Raw genomic sequence first — 17,877 nt, forward strand, 5'->3', positions numbered from 1 at the left:
CCTAGAAGGCAGCTACAAGGACTAATGGCACAGTTAATTTTGCACAGTTATATTCACTGCCTTGCAAAATCAAAGTCTACATGCTTCAGCAGGTGCCACTCCCTTATACCACTTTACTTCCCACTGGAATGACTGTCCCCCATCACTACTCTCAGGAAACTTCCTTAAACTTCAGAACGATGCCTATTTGACTGATGTAGAGTCAATTGGACCCTCTCCATGTGAAAAATAATCCCCCAAATACTATAGCTCCTCTCAAACATTTCATTATCACATTAAAGCCCTCTTGAAGAGTCAGGTGAGTTCTGAAGTGTTCTGTTTGCATGATATGATTCATTTTTACCATTTTCTGAATTATTTAAACTATATGTAATATGCATCACTGCAGTATATTGCAACTCATCTGTTTACATCCAGTTTATCTCATAACCCTTTCTATCATGCTTTCCAGAAATGCCTATGCATTTCCAGTAGTACATACGCAGTTCTGTTCAGCACATGTTTATCAGTCCATTTTGTCTCCCTTGATAATTCTCCAACTCTTGGCCAGTTAGAACAAATATGACCAAGGAGGAGAGGCCTCAGAGTCTTCACTTCATCCTGATGTCTATGGGAATATGCAGTAGGGTAGAGGACAGAGCTCCTACTGGTCTCCTCGCTTATGAAAAGGCTGTAGTGTGACACATACACACACACACACACACACGAACTTATGATTATCTAATAACAAGTATGTTGCAACATACCTATTTGTTAGTATTGTTGTGGCATGAACTCATCCTCCCTTAGACACAAAGGCTCCACAGAGGGTTTTTACCCTCAGGACACAAATCCATAGGAACCAGGCAGACCTCCTTAATTCCACTGCTCACAGAACTACTTGTCGTTCTTCTTATATGAAACTGAGTCACACAGAAATATATACCGAACCCTGTCTAATGGCAAATATTCTTTATTGGAATTAGTATATTAAACTATTATTTATAATAGTGCAAGCAGCAGTATTAACCTGAAAGTGTGGTATATTATTGTTTTGGACTCAGCGATCACAAAGAGAAATAGATTAGAGTTTCCCAAACTGAATACATCAGACGAAAGATCTGTGGTGCCAATACAGACAAATTGCAGGCTGACAAGCAGCATATTCCCTTCTTGTTATTGCTTTGTGGCCTCTAGGCAATATATGAATATGACAACACCAGTCAAGAGAGCAAAATCTGCTGATCACAGACTGTGACAACATAAGGCAGCCAAACATTTCAGCATCTGCTCTATTTCAGTGTGGCTGCTGAGGGTGACGTGTTAGACTGCATCCCGCCTTGCGCACATTGCATCACCGTCAAGCCTAAGCAAGTCGACATAGTGACATCCATGCATGAAAACAAGGAACTTCTTTGGGATGCCATCCTTACTGAAATCTGAAGAAAAAAAAAAAGTGAAAATTCCCAACTGAACAATTTCATTGACTTTCTGTTGGATTTAGAACCTGGAAATCTTCTTGCAGAATTTTCAAATAGTAACTATTGCTGAGATGTAGGGAACAAACAAAAGAAACTCAAATTTACTAGTAACAGCTGCAGCTAGTACAGACCCTCACAGGCCCAGCTGGAGATCCTCTCTTGGATTTCCAGTTGCTATTGCTACACCTGGGGGAAAAAAGCTCCAGACTCTCTTGGCAGGTGCTAACGAACTACAGAGCATTTTGCATGATTTTTGCTGTTCTCCAAATCTGAAAGTTGAGAGAAAAATCTCAATCCTGCATAGTTTTCACTGGTCTGATAAAAGCCATTGTCATGTTAAGCTGACCTGAGGCTGTGGAGCCTGGTGGAAAGAGTATCAAGGTGTGGGAAACACAGTTCCTTGAAAGGAAGAGTGTGCCAGTGGGCAAAGTATGGGAGCCAGAGGATGCACTGCCAGCAGAGAGCTACAGCCTGTCAAGGCTGTCCCAAGGAAAACTGTCTAAATGCTTCAGCGTATGAAAGTGGTGATTTAGGGGGCAACACTGTTCTACCAATTCAAATGCCCTCTGGATAAAATGGTGTTATACCTAATTTACACTATTTAAAGGAAAGGGCTTACAGTTTTGAACCATTCTAAGGTTTCCTGAGCAATTTATGATCTCAAGAAGATCATGAAGAAATGAAAGTCATTCTGTAAGTATCAGAAAGATAATACTCTAGACTATATTTTCTCATCACCTACTCTATCCACATATCGTTTAAATATGCCAACACCAAGCTCTCTTTCAATTGCTAGTTTCTTCCCTAATTTGACAATAGGTTAGATGGGCTGCTTTTGTCGTCTTTGTCACAGAAAGAAATGTGAATTTGAGTCAAAAAATATTTTGAGTCAAAGAACCAGGCCCTGATTTACCAAAAATCAAGAAATTTCCATTTTAATTATATTTAGTTTCTGTTTACTAACTCCTCCTTGTTAGTAAATTACCTCTGCACAAGCTAAACACCATTATGTGACTTCAAATAAGTTGGAAAATGATTTTCATAGCACTGATTGAATTAAGTCAATTAAATAATGAGTATTTGAAACACAGTTTTCCCCTATTCTGCAGTATTGATACATTTTGTAGATCCTGTCCTTGCTGAACTTTTTGGTCATTCTTTATTCAGGTCATGTTAAAGAAAAAAGCAGAATGGACCAGTGAGTAAAAGCACTCTAACAAGCCAAGATAAGACGCTCCATCACTTTGTGATGAAATATTCAAACACATTGCCCACTGGTATCAACTTATTCATGACTGATTTAAACGATACACTGAAAAATGTGCTTTAATCTTCCATATAATAAGTCTTAAAAAATTAAAACTGAAATCACAGTTTAAATAAAAAAGCTAGCAGACATTTCAGCCATCATTTACTTGACTGTACCTTTTCTCCCATTAAAGTGGCTGGTTTCATTAAAGAACTTAATACAACTGCAAGTGTAATGCAGTTTATGATCTAGAGTCGATAATTTGTGAGCTATTGAATGTCTTGGTGGGTATTGATGTCATTACCCTCCACATTAGAAAAATAATGTTCTTCCCAATTATTTTTCACCTTTGAAGAACTTGCCAACAAAACTGAATAGAACATAAGTCCTTAACCTGTTCTTTGCCACTTTAAGCATCATTCTTCAAAGTTCAAATGAGACTATTTAGAAGAGCTACATATTCAAAATAATGTACCTGACTTTGAATACCCTTTTTCCACTTAATTTTTTTTCCACTTCTCTTTTTTTAACCAGCACTTTTTCTCCTGAACTATAGTTAAAATAGAAGTTAACCACAAAATTTACTATGACCCTATAAGAATCTGGATAGACCTTGTTTGTCAATTGATCAGTGAAAGAAATAATCATAATAAAGTTGCCGAACAAATCCATCTCTCTTTTTATGTATTTGTACAGATGAAATAATTTTTTAAAAGCATGTTTCTGGGGACAGCACAAGGCAAACAATTAGCATTTACCTGCCTCCATTAGGTCACCGGTACATATAAGCTGTTCCTTCCTTGCTGTAAATCAGGTGCTTTCTGCATGAATGAATCAAACAGCAATCGTTAATAATGATTCAAGCATGGAACTGACAGACAGGTTTGCAGATTATGGCTCCATCCCGCTAGCCTCATTTGCTCATTGATTTATTGGAATTTCACGGAAAGGACAATAAAATCTTGCTCTGCTAGGACCCGCAACACTTAACACTTTGTCTCCCTCAGAAAATTAGTCACATCTGTGCATTTAGTACAGTATACTTTTTGCAAACACAGGGAGAAGAATTACAGTCAAACTAGGAAAAACTATTTCAGAAAGTGATTAAAAGCAAGGGCTTTAGACCCAAAGGAATCCTATTGGGATACAGAGCTTTCCACTTCCACGCTTGCCGGCTAGTTCAGGGCAGCACTGACTGAAAGCTGTTTACCCAGAGCAATCAGTTGCAATGTGAAATCAATTGGCAGTCTCTTTCAGTCAGTTGCTAATACACAGCAAAAATACCGCGTAGTTAGCATCCATGTTAGTAATGGAGAAAAACAGAGAAACCAAGGTCTGAATAGGTAGGAATTGAACCTGGCTCTGATTCCTGAAGAAGATGTCTACAGATCCCAGTAAAAACAGACTGAGTGAAAAAGCTGGAAGAAGAAAGCAACCTTGCAGACATTTAAACCCTCATTCAGGTTTAAAATACAAAATATGATGAAGGGCTCATGTCCTAAAGTTTCCAATTATATGAGACGATTTAAAAAGAAGATTCTACCCCTCCCCAGAAACCTTACATCATTTATAGCCCCAAATCATTACAGTGGCAACAATATTACTACCTGAGATAGATGAAAAGGACATTGCCAGAGAGCATATGCAACTATTTGCCTTGGCAATACCATCCTCTGTTGAGCAAAATGGACTTAACTTTCCAAAACTTAAAGAGCACTTTAGTCACTTATCATGTCATGGGAAAAAACAGCTCTACAGTCTTGTCCATCATGGGGGATTTTGGTTACATTTTCTGTCTTGAGGACAACAACGTGTGCACATCTTGTGAAAGGCATAACAATAATGGAAATATTCTAAGTGTGCCTTTCTGAAAAATCCATTGCAGATTTGAAACAAAGGTTTTCACTTCCTAATTTTATCTGACAGTATGTTTTCTTTGTGTACTAAATGCTCAGCTATATTTAAAATTATGTTTTTAATTATGTGATTAACTTTATGCATTTGTGTAGCCCCATTGAGCTTCATAGGATTACTCAAACAGAGAAAAAATTGCAGAATTACAGCTCATAGTTGTCGATAAGGTAGTGTTTCATTGAAAAAAATCAGACTTTGTTTCACAGTTTATTCATTCACTAAGGAATAAGTAGCTGCAAGTATTTTAGTCTTTTAATTACAGTACATTATAAAATAATAAAGATAATATTTCCCTGGAAACTGAGTGTTTATCTTCATTCCATAATTTTACAAGGATAGAAATGTCACTGTCTCCACTACAAGTCCTTCTGAGTTTGTTTCCCTGAAAGTAATCACTGAACACTAGTCTGAGTCATAATGAATTGAAGGAAATCATCTGTTAGAAAGAAGAAGCCTCAAAGTTTCTCAGATCATGCCTCAGAAATACACATTGATTTTATGATTTCTGGAGAAACAAAAAGAGTTTATCTTTCAAGAACAGAATTTTCCTTCTCTTAAACAAAATTTAGCTTTCACTGAAAAGACCACTTGTGCTGTCAGTTTAAATTCAACCTTTTTAATTTTACAGTTTCATTTTGCCATTGTTTTTAAGCACAATTCCTCACAGAAGTGAGTCAAATTATGGTCTGACAAGGTGCTATATTTTTTATATTTTCTAATTTACTGACATAAAATGAATGTGCACAACAAAATAAAACTGGCAATATCATAACTGTGATCAGTAAGAACAAAATGAAAAAAAGGAAAATTCCATATTACCTTCATTGTCTCTAGGTAATAACGTAGGAGAACATGAAAATCTTTAACTATAAGAGTTTCTCCAAATCCTGTTTCAAACTGACATCACATCCTATTCTTTGTTCACGCAACTAGGGCACTTTGGTCCCAGTACGGAAACATCAACATTTCTTTGAGCTGAACTTTGTCCCAAGATAGGAACAAGAGTGTTTTCATATTCCTGTATTTTCTTTTTGATCAGCATTATTATTATTTATGGTTTTATTTATCAGTCCTCCAGTGTGAACTGTGACTGAATCAACTGTTGCTGCAAATATTTCATTACAGCTGGAAATAACACTCACACCCATAAAGGTACCGTACATAAAAAGTGGGAAGAACTTGTCTTGCAGTTAAAACTCTAGTTTGAAATCCAGAAGGTTGGTGTTCATTCCTGCCTCTGACAGACATCTTTTAAGCCACTTAATCTTTCCATGACTGAGTTCTCCAAGTGTAACATATCCTTCTACCCGTCTTACCTAGAATGTAATTTCTTGCAGACAGGGATTGCTCCTTGCTTTCTATACGCACAAAAATTTTAAGCCAAATTCTTGTTTGATCCTTCTAGATAATACTGGAGCAAAAACAGTCTTCTTGTTTTCATAGGAACAACATACAACCATCTTGTTCTCTTTACTTTCAGCATGAACTGCCATTGTGGGCAACAGATAAAACATTTGCTTCTCTGAAGTTAATGGTTTGGCAACTCCTGCCTTCAACGGAGAGCATGATTTCATTGTAGGTGTTTGCAAAGGATCAATTAACTGGATTTTTTTCTGTTTTGCTTTTCTTATCTTAATCTGCCTACAGTAGCTGCAGCATTATTATTTCTGATTCAAGAGAGTTTGGGCTTGCTCCTGCTCGCACTGAGCCAAGTCTCTCAAGTGGTCCAGTGGGAACAGAACAAGGCCATTGTCAAATTCAAGCTACAAAATTAATGAAGGATTGTTATTATGAGCTACATGGAGACACACAAGTAGGAGAAAGACGATTCCATTTTCAGCTTGATTCACAGAACTGCACCTATCAAAACTACCCTAATGATTGACAAGTCACTTTGTCAATTAAAACAAACGTAGGAATCATTATATCCAAGACCTACCATCAACTTACCAGTACCTTCACAGCGAGACAATATTATCTTATTTAGACCCATCTCTAAAGTGATTAGGCCCTTATTGGGTTGTATAACCCAGACATTAGGCTGCTATATTGATACTCAGCTAAACACCTTATTTTCAGAAAATCATCCTGGAAATCAAGCATCCAGTTTACAATTTTCAGATATCAGTCTATTGACGTCAAGTAAATTTTAGTGAGTACAAAAAGTTCAGTTCAAACATACAACAGCTTCAATCTTTACCCAATATTCCTGCAGACCAACGTATTTAAACGCACTTGTAGAGGCTTTTAATTGGGAAAGGACAGAGTGCGATATGCTGTACAGCATTCTCATTTCAGCAGCTTCCCATATGTAACTGCACTCTTTCTCTTAGCATTGTCAACATACACAATGTCAGAATCCGACGATTAAATTTCAAAGAAACAAGGTAAGATACATTTTCCATAATGGTAGAAAAATAAAACTGATGATTTTGAATTCCAGTGTGTCGCTACAGACATCAACTGTGTGTTATCTTTGAGTAAAGACTGACTGTCAGATTAGACACTGTAACTATTTGTTCACTCATATTTAATTAAATGAGCCATATATGGGATTTGTTAGTGAATGCTTCTTCTCAAGAACATCCACTGTAAAGAAAGTTAATTATTTTTAACACAGCATGAATGTTAATGGATACATGCGTAAATCTTGCACAGTTTAGTGAAAGATTACAGATAGATATTTATGTATGGAGCAGCAAGGTCAGCTGCAGAAAGGCACCATACCAGTGTCTGACATTCAGACAAAGTACTACACTCAGAAAAGTTAGACTGTCCTCTTCAGCCACACCAGTATATTGTGAAGGAAAACATCCTTAGAGATCTGCTGAAGGGCATGAAACTTCACGGCTACAGAAACAGCACCAGTACAGCCTATTTTCCACAGTTTCCAACTGATTGGAATACCCATTAGAAAAGGTCAGGTTTAATTTGACACAGTTGCATTCAGGAAGCCTGTGGTCCATCATAGTTCAGGTAAGGTAAAGGAAAATAAATGCTCTTTAACTCACCCAGTAGGAAATCATTCTATTAAACTATGCATACAAAATATGTACTCAAGGGCATGTGGTTTTATCACATAGCTACTGCGCGTTAAGAGCATGTAATAAATAAATATTTTTCCTGGGTCATGAAAGGAAGAAGCAATTTGAAAAAGACATTTTAAAGCATATACGACAGAGGAAAGTCTAGCAAAATTTAACAATAGGGATCATTACTGCAGCTGTCACATCAGGATTTTGAAAATTTTAATATCCATTTTAAGTAGTTCAGAGCTATTTTGTGAAATCCCCGTTATATAATTAGCTTTAAAAGTGACTCAAGTCAGCATTTTGTCTATAAGGCACAAACGGAGGATAGAAGTGTAAAATAACGCCACCTATTCTTTACACAATTGAAAAGCTGTGCCAATATTATCTTTGTTGTGGCAGTAGCTGCTGGCAAATGCCTTGCGAACTGATTTGGGTCTCTCTCATGTGCTAATGGAATCGGAGACAGGCTTGCATAGAGCGCGTTCAGTGCCTGCCGTTCCTGCCTGCTCCGACCAGAGCAGGCAATTTCTGAGCAGCACACTGAGTGTGCAATTACAGCAGCATCGTATCTGCATAGATTTGTCTTCATCTGCAGCTACTTTTTTTTCCCTTTTTTTTTTTTTACCATCTATCTGCCCCATTAGCCACCCTGGGTTGGGTTATTAGCTGCCTGGGTTACCACCTAGATGTGATAGGTGATGTGATCCTGTTTTTGCCTTGAAGCTAGTATTGAAAGAAAAGAAAAGCCCCAGAGAAGCTGCTTCCAAATAAAGGACTACAAACCAGTCCAAGTAAATATGTATCTTTCTGCAGTTTTAGGAACTTTGGCAGTTTCTTTGCCTCCAAAATGATTAAGATCAAGAGAAGACTGTCGTCAAACACCTCTTGAATCAGTTCTCCATATTCTTTTGTAGACATTCCCAAGATTCCTTTCTTGGGAAGAGACTTCAGCATAGGATGGTGAATTTTGTCCTTTTGGGTATTGTCAATATTGCCAGGCAGTTCCATAAACTGTTGCAAACTCTGTGACTGTGACAGACATGAAAAGTCCACAGTGCATGCACATGAAACCATCTGACTTACGTTATAGCAGCAAAACGGAGGGACCTCGGAATGCAGCACTACACTAAGGAATTGCACACTGCACTTACAGTGGCCTTCTGTATAAAGCCATACAACGATCCTTTTCATTTTTCACATGTAATAACATTAATTAATTGATATTGTTCTACTCATTCCTTCTAGATGGGAAACAGTAGGGTAGACAAAAAGACTCTGAACAAAGCCTGTAGGAGCTGAGATTTTAACTGTGTAGCTACCTGCAGAGCTTGGGTATGTTGTCTAGAATTTGGCAGAAATTCTTTCAAATTATATCAAGTGTATGTGCTTTCTTCAGAGACAGTGCTTTAAAAAAAACTCATCCATTTAAAAATAACATTTAAAAAAATAAAACCTATTGTCCAAAGAAATTTAAGACAAGTAAGTAGAAAAATTCTTGTCACTCCAGGCTGGCAGAATGAGAGCAAAGTGAAAACTGGGACAGAGGAATAAATCAGGTAGTCATTATTTTTAAATAAAATCATGATCTGGTTAAAGAACCTTTTGAAGGTAAATTAGGAATGAGACTAAATACCTCCTGTCTGTGAGGTCATCCCATTAGCACCAACAGAAGGATTTCCTGAATGGAGTCTTATTCTGTCAAGGGAAAAACAACAAAGGATTAATGACATTGCTTCATAGCACTAGTACATCAAAACGTAGTATTCTACTGTCTACCATATTTAAAGCACTGTGCTTCATTATATGGAAAATTATTCTCCTGATTCAGAGAGCACAGCATTTTCCAATATATTTTTTCAGCTGCTACAGCTGCAAAAAAAATCACAGTATGGCAGTAGGAGTATGAAAGTACCAGCAGTTAACTGGAAAAGTGATGGCTCCACAGGATGTCCCCACAGATTGCACTGCAAAATTGCTGACCCTGTATATGAGTTAAATGAAAATTCTTTTGCTTATAATCTAAAGGCTGAGATTTTACACATTTTACCTGGATATGGTCTAGTACAATAGATACAAATGGGATACGTTCCTTGGAAATAGAATCAGACTCAGTGGGCAAGATTACAAAAGGTGCTGAGTGGGATTATGAAAAAAACACATATAGGCAAACAGAAATAGTCACCTACCTCAGCTAAATCAATTGGAGTTAGATGTCCAGTCTGCTTTAGTGATTTTGAAAATCCTATTAGATACCTCTAAGCATCTAAATATCTTTGAAAATGTATCCCTCCGTGCCTAACATTATTAGAAATCACTGGACTTGAAAGGCTAAAGGGACTCTGCCTCCTCTGAAAGGTACAGCTGTACATTTCAAGCAGGATTCATATCATCCAGCAGTACAGCTGCCCCATCAAAGATCCCTCAGCCGTCAACAGAGAAAGATAGACACCCATCATAAAATCTCACATAAAGGATAAAGCACTCTCTGGAAATACCTTTCTCAGACTTGGGATAAATTGGCCTCTGGAAGACACTTAGAGGGAGTTCAGATGACTAGACACATAATTCATACCTGCAGTCTAGAAACAGAATGAAGAATTCTTTATACAGCTCATTTCAAAGTCTTTTATTGTAGCTTCTGCTCTGCTTCAAGCAGCAATTAGCTTCGTTTTTTAGCATGTATGAATGTGATGGCTGTCATGAGAAGACAAAAGTTCAGCCCATGAGTAGACTGCAGGCAGCAAAATTTTTCAAATCCTCGTGCATAAATCCCCCACGAACTGCGACAGGCCCACGTGTTGAATCACTGGGTGAAGGCACCGGGTCACGTAAAGGTACGAAGCTCTAACCGTGCTGCAACCTGCATGTTTATTTAGAGACTCCTCCTAACACAGAGGCAGGGTAGCATGCTCTCTCCTCTCCTACTCCGCGATTTACCCGCTCTCAGCAAGGCCAGTCAGTGCAGCCGGCAGGAGGGGCGCGCGAGATCTGAGTCGCTTACATTTAACACTGAAGTCATGAAATGAAAAAAAAAGAGGCTTGTTCATCTGAGGAAGGGACAAATTTCAGAGTTCATTGGGTGAAAATGAGTTTTGGGGGATTCTCTAAAATATTGATGCATGGGAGGAACAGAAAACTTTGAGGCATGGCAGGCTGGGGGCAGCAGGGTTAGGAGGAGATGAAGGGAATTGGTGGATGTGCTTTGAGAAAATGGCAGAGATAATGAGGACGTAAAAGCAATAAAAACTACCATTTTTTCACAACGTTCCCTACGCTGTGAAGTGCCTGACAATTCACTCTGATGGAGCAGAGAAAGAACAGGGATTCGCATTCTGCCCACACTTTCCAGAAAATTTTATCTATTCACCAGCTAACAATTAATGGGGACACCTTTCACAGCCATTCCCCCTCACGGCATTCAATTTTGTTTTGGTTTTGCTCTTGGAAATGTGACTAACCTGCAAACAGAATAGTAAGCCAGTTCTGTAAAGTACCCCACTCCTGAATACCCCAGTATTTTGGTATCAATTGTTATCATTATAACAACTATATTGTATTTTGCTACAAAATCAACTTCATCTGGAATGAGTAACATTCATAACATCAAGATGAATGTTTTAATTTTAGTCATTTAGGCATTTTTAATGCAAAAATAACTGAAATAAGCCCAAAATCATTTGACAGAAGAAATGATTTCTGCAAATGCTATTAAGTTGAAGCAAAGGAAGCTGCTTATTGTAATTCACTATAGTTAAAAAAAAATTGATCCAGCATGTATATTTAGTCATATATAGCATGGTTCAACACCACTTAAACTCCACAGTGTTCACTAAATCTGAGAGATGTCTAAACAGAACTATGTTATTCATCACTTACCTTTTGGACTTATTCAGACTGACCAGAAACAATGGAAGGAAGAAGAGTTCTAATGCAAGTTTCTTGAGTGTTTGCGTTAGGTGTTTTCATGTTCACAGAGAAACCCAGCAAAACTTTTGATCTGAGAGACTGTGAATGTTAATGATCATAAAGGATGTCACAGAGGATATGTTTATATTTTTAAAACTGTACATTAAAATTATTTATAAAGGAAACAAAATGCAGGCAAGAAATGAAAGACATTCTTTGATAAATTAAAAATGTTTGCTTTCTTCTATAATATAAGAAAGCTGAATGTAAAAGAAATATATTGTGTGTATGTTCAAAGGCTTAACAGCATGAAGTATAGAAGTATTTAAAATGGTAACAGCTCAGAATATAGTATGGGTCTTGAAATTAAATCATCCTCATAAATAAATCATCAAATAAAGGCAAAATGACAAATTGGTATTAGTCGTCTAATACAGACTTAGCTGAAGTATTTATACCCCCTTTTTTTTCCCCCTCAGAAGGAAACTTGCTAGTGAAACTTGAGTTCAGATAAATGTCTTCAAGGTCTAAGTACTGCAGTGAAATTCTGCATTGCTTTTGACCACTAGTAGGAATCTTAGTAATGTCAAAACATCCTTAAGATGTCAAACTACCGAGAACACACTGTGATGTAGCTTTGAAATGTGCTCTACTGTTTTTGAAAGGAAAGTACAGGTAGCATTGCTCTCATCTTACCCATTAGGGTTTGCACTAATGGCCTCGGGAAAAGTTTCCCTTACCCCTTGATGTGGACCGACATCCTTAGTGGCAGCTGTAAGCTTCCTCCGTGCCTGGAGGACTAGGCACCACCTTTACATTTATAATTGTTAAAGGTCTAGCAGAACTTATAGACATGAAGCAAAACATGGCCTACTTTGTATCTACCACCGACTCAACCCAAAATTTCATGGGAATTTTCCTGTGAAAGATGGATGAACCTCAGAATATTCTCCTGAATACTGTGGCCTATATTTCCTCATAAAAAAAGAAGCCATAAAAATAAAGAAAATCCCAGCTGCCTAGTTGTTACCAGAAGACAGTTCTCCACGCAGTATGCTGCCACAGGAAATTTTTGCATCATTTGTCTTCTCTTCAGCACACTCCCTACCAGCCACTTGTCTCGCCCAGCCTTTATGCGCAGAACTCCCGTGACCCCGGCTGCTCCCACCGTCAGGCTTCTGACTGTTTGCACTGAAACTGTCCTAATTAGATGGTGAGATTTGTAGGGTGTGGACCTTATCTAATTGTTTGTTTTATAACACTATGTACGTGTATAGTACGTATAATAATACTAAAACTAAAACTTGTCCTGTGCTTTATTATGCTTGTTGCAGAGAAGCAGTTAGACATCTTGTTTTTAGCCAGCTTTCTAAAGTAAACAAGGTTTATGTGATCAAGACTGTGTGTATCTCCATGCATGTTTGTCCTTGAAAAATTTCAGAACCCTCTGCCCAAGTTTAGCCACATTTAAATTCCCACAGAATGGGAGTGAGCTCAGAGATAATAAATGCCTACCATGCTTCTGAAAATAGATGGGTGAGTTGAAGAGCATGCTTTACTGAGAAAGAAGCTGCTGTACATGTTCAATACTCTTGAGATATAATCTTCAACAGATAGGGACACTATTTTCAGCTCAAACCTATGGGAAGAGCATTATTCAGAGCTCGCATCTTTTATTCACCAGAATCAAATATGCCACATACATCTATAAGAAAACAGCTTCATTAGGTTTAATGCTCATACAGCCACTTAAGAATTAACAGGTGGATCCAGTGGGTCGTGCTATAGGTCCCCTTTGCCAGGTAACCCATCGCTGGCAGTGATCAACAGTGGTGCTCAGCAAAGAGCAGAAGAGGGCTCACACAGAGTGGTTTTTCCCCCAGATTACTGCTTCCAATAACTCCTGGATCAGGGGCATCTGGAGCCTGCCATTACATCTTTGTGCTTAGTAGCTCTGGCCCACTTGCAAGGATTTGCTGAATTGCCTTTGTAACTTTGGTAAGCATCTGGCATCTATAATTTCTTGCCGCAAAGCAGTCCCCCAGCTTGCCTACACACTGCAGGAAGAAATGTCTCCTTTTACTTGCTTTGCACTGCCACTTGTTAGTCTTACGTGATGCTCCCCAGAGCTTACTTTTAAGAGCTCTCCCCTGTTTATCAACACCTTGCAACCTGAGCTTCTACAAGCCTTGATCAGATTCTCTCTCGGCTCTCCCCATGGTTTAGGGCAAACATTCAGAAGCTGATTTAAAAACATCGATGTTTCATTGACTCCAGCGGCCTTTGGATCGGTTTCAAAAGAGGGACATGGTACACTAAACAGAGGATTAATTATCCTCTCTACCCAAACCCCACCACTATCTCCTGAAATACTTTAAGTGTTCTATATTATATTTCTAGGTAACATCATGGAGATATTTCTGTATTTTTACCTGGAATTGATGCCAATATGTCAGAGAGAAATCTGGTCTCAAATTTGAAGCAAATGGTACAAACACTGCAAGAAAACTATTTTTGCACAATTAAATTAAGCTTCTGAGATTTACTAAGTCTGGAACAGAAAGGAGAAAGAAAGAGTAAACACCTTTCACCTTTTGGTCAGGGCATAAAATGTAAAAGAAAAGAAAGCAGTATGATAAACAAAACGATGGGGACAGGGTAGCTTAACACCATTTCCAGGCTAAGCTCCAACTCATTTCTATAATCAAGTTCCAATCCAAGTACCTGTTTGCATTATTTCCTTTGGATCTGACAAACTTAAGTATAGGAAAGTCAAGGGCTTATTTTTTCATTTTCACTTTGATGAAAGCGTTCTTGCTTTTCATGCAGTTTTCAGATCAGATCAATTGTTTTATTTTTCTAAAATGCCAAAACCAGCATAGCTAGGAGGAAACTTATGCAGGAAAAGAATGAGCTGTTGCTTCTATAGTTATTACACGATGTCACTTGCTTTTTCCATATGTTCTATTAGTTCCAGTAGATCCTACGCTCTCTAAAGCTTTATTTTGGAAAGGAAGAACTGCTGTAACTATGGCAAAAGATGTCAGGACATACAGCACAACTATTCTTTGTATCACTACTCAAGGAGCATGGCATTAATTTGTCACATACCTCTTAAACATACATGTTCTGCAGTTTGTCTTACCTCAGAAACCATTTCTAAATGCAATGCAAAAAGATATTTAAAAGGTAGTATCAGTAGCTGTGAGCCACTTGGTTTTGAAATGAATCTACAATATTCCATCACAATAGCACAAACAAAAAAAGCATCTTTTGAATGCCAAGGCCAAACATACAATACTCTATAGGCATGGTGCTTGCTATGCCCTTTACTGGCAGATTGATTTTCTTGTTCTGGCTAAACTAGCAGTTAGCAATATTACACTGCTGGTTGGATAGAAATGATGGCCCAATTAGAAAACACAGTCAATGAATAGGTCAGGCAGCTGGGGTCCAGATACTCTGAGCAAGACTAGGCCTTTCAGTTTGTAAAACTTTCTGTTGACCTTTTCCTCATCATAAGTGATCCAACATAAAAACATGTCAAAAAATTTTTGCAGAAACAAAACAGAAAATAAACTATGACTTATCCAAATAAGCAAACAGCTTAAGAAAACTTGTTGAGGAATTGTTAGCATAGGAAAGAAAAGAAACAGGTTTTAAGGGTCTTCGTGATTTCTGAATAAATTTGGCAGCTGTATTTCCTGTTGGCTTTGAGGGGATGTTATTTCGCCTGAGCTAATCTGACACATATTAATCAGATATATTTTGGGGGCTTAGAACCCCCAAAACTAATAAGTTGTACAGTTGTGTTATTTAGCCCACCTACTTTTCTACATAAAAACAGACTGGCTTGTATTTTGGCTTGATCTTGGTTAAATATATATATTTATAATTTAGACATAATTTGATGTGGATTCAACATTGTGCAACCTGACAGCAGGCAGTAGAGATTTCACAGCCCTTTGCTTGTACAAACCAGATGACCACAGGGATCAGGAAAGAATTATAAACACCCATGTAGGGCACTGCATAAATTGTTGTGCTTTTAACTGAAAGGGGGCAGCTCATTTTTTTCTATTGACTTGCAAGTTCAGTGTTGAAAGCAAAATATTGGCACTACAGGTGTGAAATACAGTATTCACTATGCAGCAAACATTTCTTTGGAGCAACAGTTCTCACTCCTTCCAAATCAATGACAAAACCCCCTAGACTTTCAAAAGGGCTAAAATCTTTCCTGCAAACTACTGATTTTTTTTTTTTTTTTATTTAAGATGGATCTCATTGCGATATACAAGTGTGGGCTTGTTGGCATAAACCCGTCTTTCCAATATCACTGTTGTTACTGAGAAAACCTTGGCTGTGCCTTCTGGCAAATTCCTCTTATGTTCAGAAATGTTTCTCCTTATACCAGAAAACTCTGCCACTATCTAATCTCACCTTTGTATTTGATCTTGAACCTGGATACAATGCGGTATTATTGCCTATGAACATTAGTAGCTCTCAACTTTTACTGTCTTGTATGTCCACAGTTTCTAACTCCTTTGCTTGACTATTTCATTGTGCCCTTTGCTAGCCTGCAGACTCTGTAAGAGAAGAACTTATTTTTCCCTGCATTTCCATGCCAACTTAATGGCTTCACGTAAATAATGAGGAACTGTAACAATAACAGCATGTATTAATGTTCATTAAGCTCCTTTCAAACTTCTGTCAGTGGTTTTTACTGCATATGCAGCGATGTGGGAATGCCATTACAAAATCCAGGAGCATTAATTGAAACTGCACTAATGTACGGGAGAGCCGGTGTGTGACGCTGTTCTCTGAACTGCAGTGTAGGCACATCTCAAATCTGCTTGCTCACACTACGGAAACTACTTATTAGCATCTGTATATAACACACCATCACCACAGGGAAAGCTAGTTTAAAATCGTAAATGTCAAGACATAATTACCTTAAAGGTCAGGTTTAATTACAGTTGTTGAAACTGAAATATACTAATTATCATTACTATGTCAGAAAATTTCTTAAAATGACTTGAAATGTTTTGTTGGTGCCCGTACTTTTCTGGAATTGACATCTTTTGTTCCATGATGGGGATGTTTCGACAGGCATTTTCTTTACTAACTTTGAAGTGCAGGGAGAACAAAACAGAAAACTGATGAACAAAGCACCACCACAAAGCTCAACAAAAGCCGTTCTCTGCATTATGATATTATTAATTACTTTCTTGTAATTGGCACTTCAGATAATTATTTAGATAATGGAATTATTTGGAGAGCCTGGTGCATGGATGAAACACATTTAACTGCGTGGCTTTTAGGTTTAATGGCAAAACAAATCAATAAGTGAAACAGACTGGTGAGAAAATAACTCAATAACTGAAAAATTTGCTCTACCTGTAGGCTTTTCCAAGAGTTCTACTGGGAATAGTTATTGACTCACATAAGTATTTTAGTTCTCTCTTTTCCCCCCAGGGAGAGCAAGTTTGAATGCTATGATTTCATTTTCTTTTCTGTTACCAAGTGTTTACTCTCCCCTTCTCATCACAGCCAGGATTTCCAGCTTACCATTTCTTATACTTTTAGCAGAGCGATAGACGTTTTTTTTTTTCCTGAAAGAGCTGTTCCTTACTAGGTAGCATGCAGCAGACGAAAGGTTAAGCTATATAAAGTTGCATTCCCCCCAGTAGCATAGATTTTAGCTACTATATAGTCCCTGTGCAAAACTTCACTAGTCTGAAAGTGAATATAGCAAATGACTCTGGAGAAAAATGTTGCTAGTTGATGAAAAGAAGATATGAAATGTCCTGATAAAAGAAACAAACTGCCTTATTAAGTTTCATTCACCCTGCACCTGGGGTCCTGAATCAAAACAGCAGCCCTGGTACAGTGAAGAGTGCCTGTGCCCTCCAAAGCACACAGATCACCCCGAATTGGAGCAGTTCTCTGCCACGTAAAGAAAAAACGCCCACTAGGTATGTGGGCAGCTCTCTGTCCTCTCTCTTTAGAAGGCCCAGTACTTGGAGCTTCAAACAGGGCAAAAGAAAACTGCTCAAAACTCTGAATATAGTTATACATCACCTGAAAAAAATGCAAGAGAGAGTCTGGGGTACACAACATGCGTACAACAGAAAAGTGGCTGGTAGTTCAGGAACCATTTACACCAAGAGAGCCTGGGCCTTCTACAGCAAAAGGCAAACAAAGTAAGGAAGACTGCGCTACCCTGCATCTCAATAAAGGGGAAAGGATGGTATTTAATTAACAGTTCTCTGCCTTCCAGGTACTGATGACATTGAAATCAGTGTGGACATAAGGC

The 17,877-nt window shown here is 38.0% G+C and overlaps 1 long non-coding RNA gene across 1 annotated transcript in view; it reads right to left on the reverse strand.

Annotated features, from left to right (window-relative positions):
- Positions 1 to 488: 488 nt before the first annotated feature.
- LOC112995487 (uncharacterized) overlaps positions 489 to 17,877 on the reverse strand; it is a 71,637-nt gene continuing 54,248 nt past the window's right edge. Inside the window, exons 3-5 of the long non-coding RNA XR_003262199.2 lie at positions 9,289 to 9,350; positions 3,468 to 3,530; positions 489 to 1,418 (exon numbers count right to left, since the gene is read on the reverse strand). This is a non-coding gene — a long non-coding RNA (uncharacterized LOC112995487). The remainder of the gene's footprint in view (positions 1,419 to 3,467; positions 3,531 to 9,288; positions 9,351 to 17,877) is intronic.

The sequence above is a fragment of the Dromaius novaehollandiae genome, chromosome 4 (assembly GCF_036370855.1).
Source record: "Dromaius novaehollandiae isolate bDroNov1 chromosome 4, bDroNov1.hap1, whole genome shotgun sequence".
Classification (NCBI taxonomy): Eukaryota; Metazoa; Chordata; class Aves; order Casuariiformes; family Dromaiidae; genus Dromaius; species Dromaius novaehollandiae.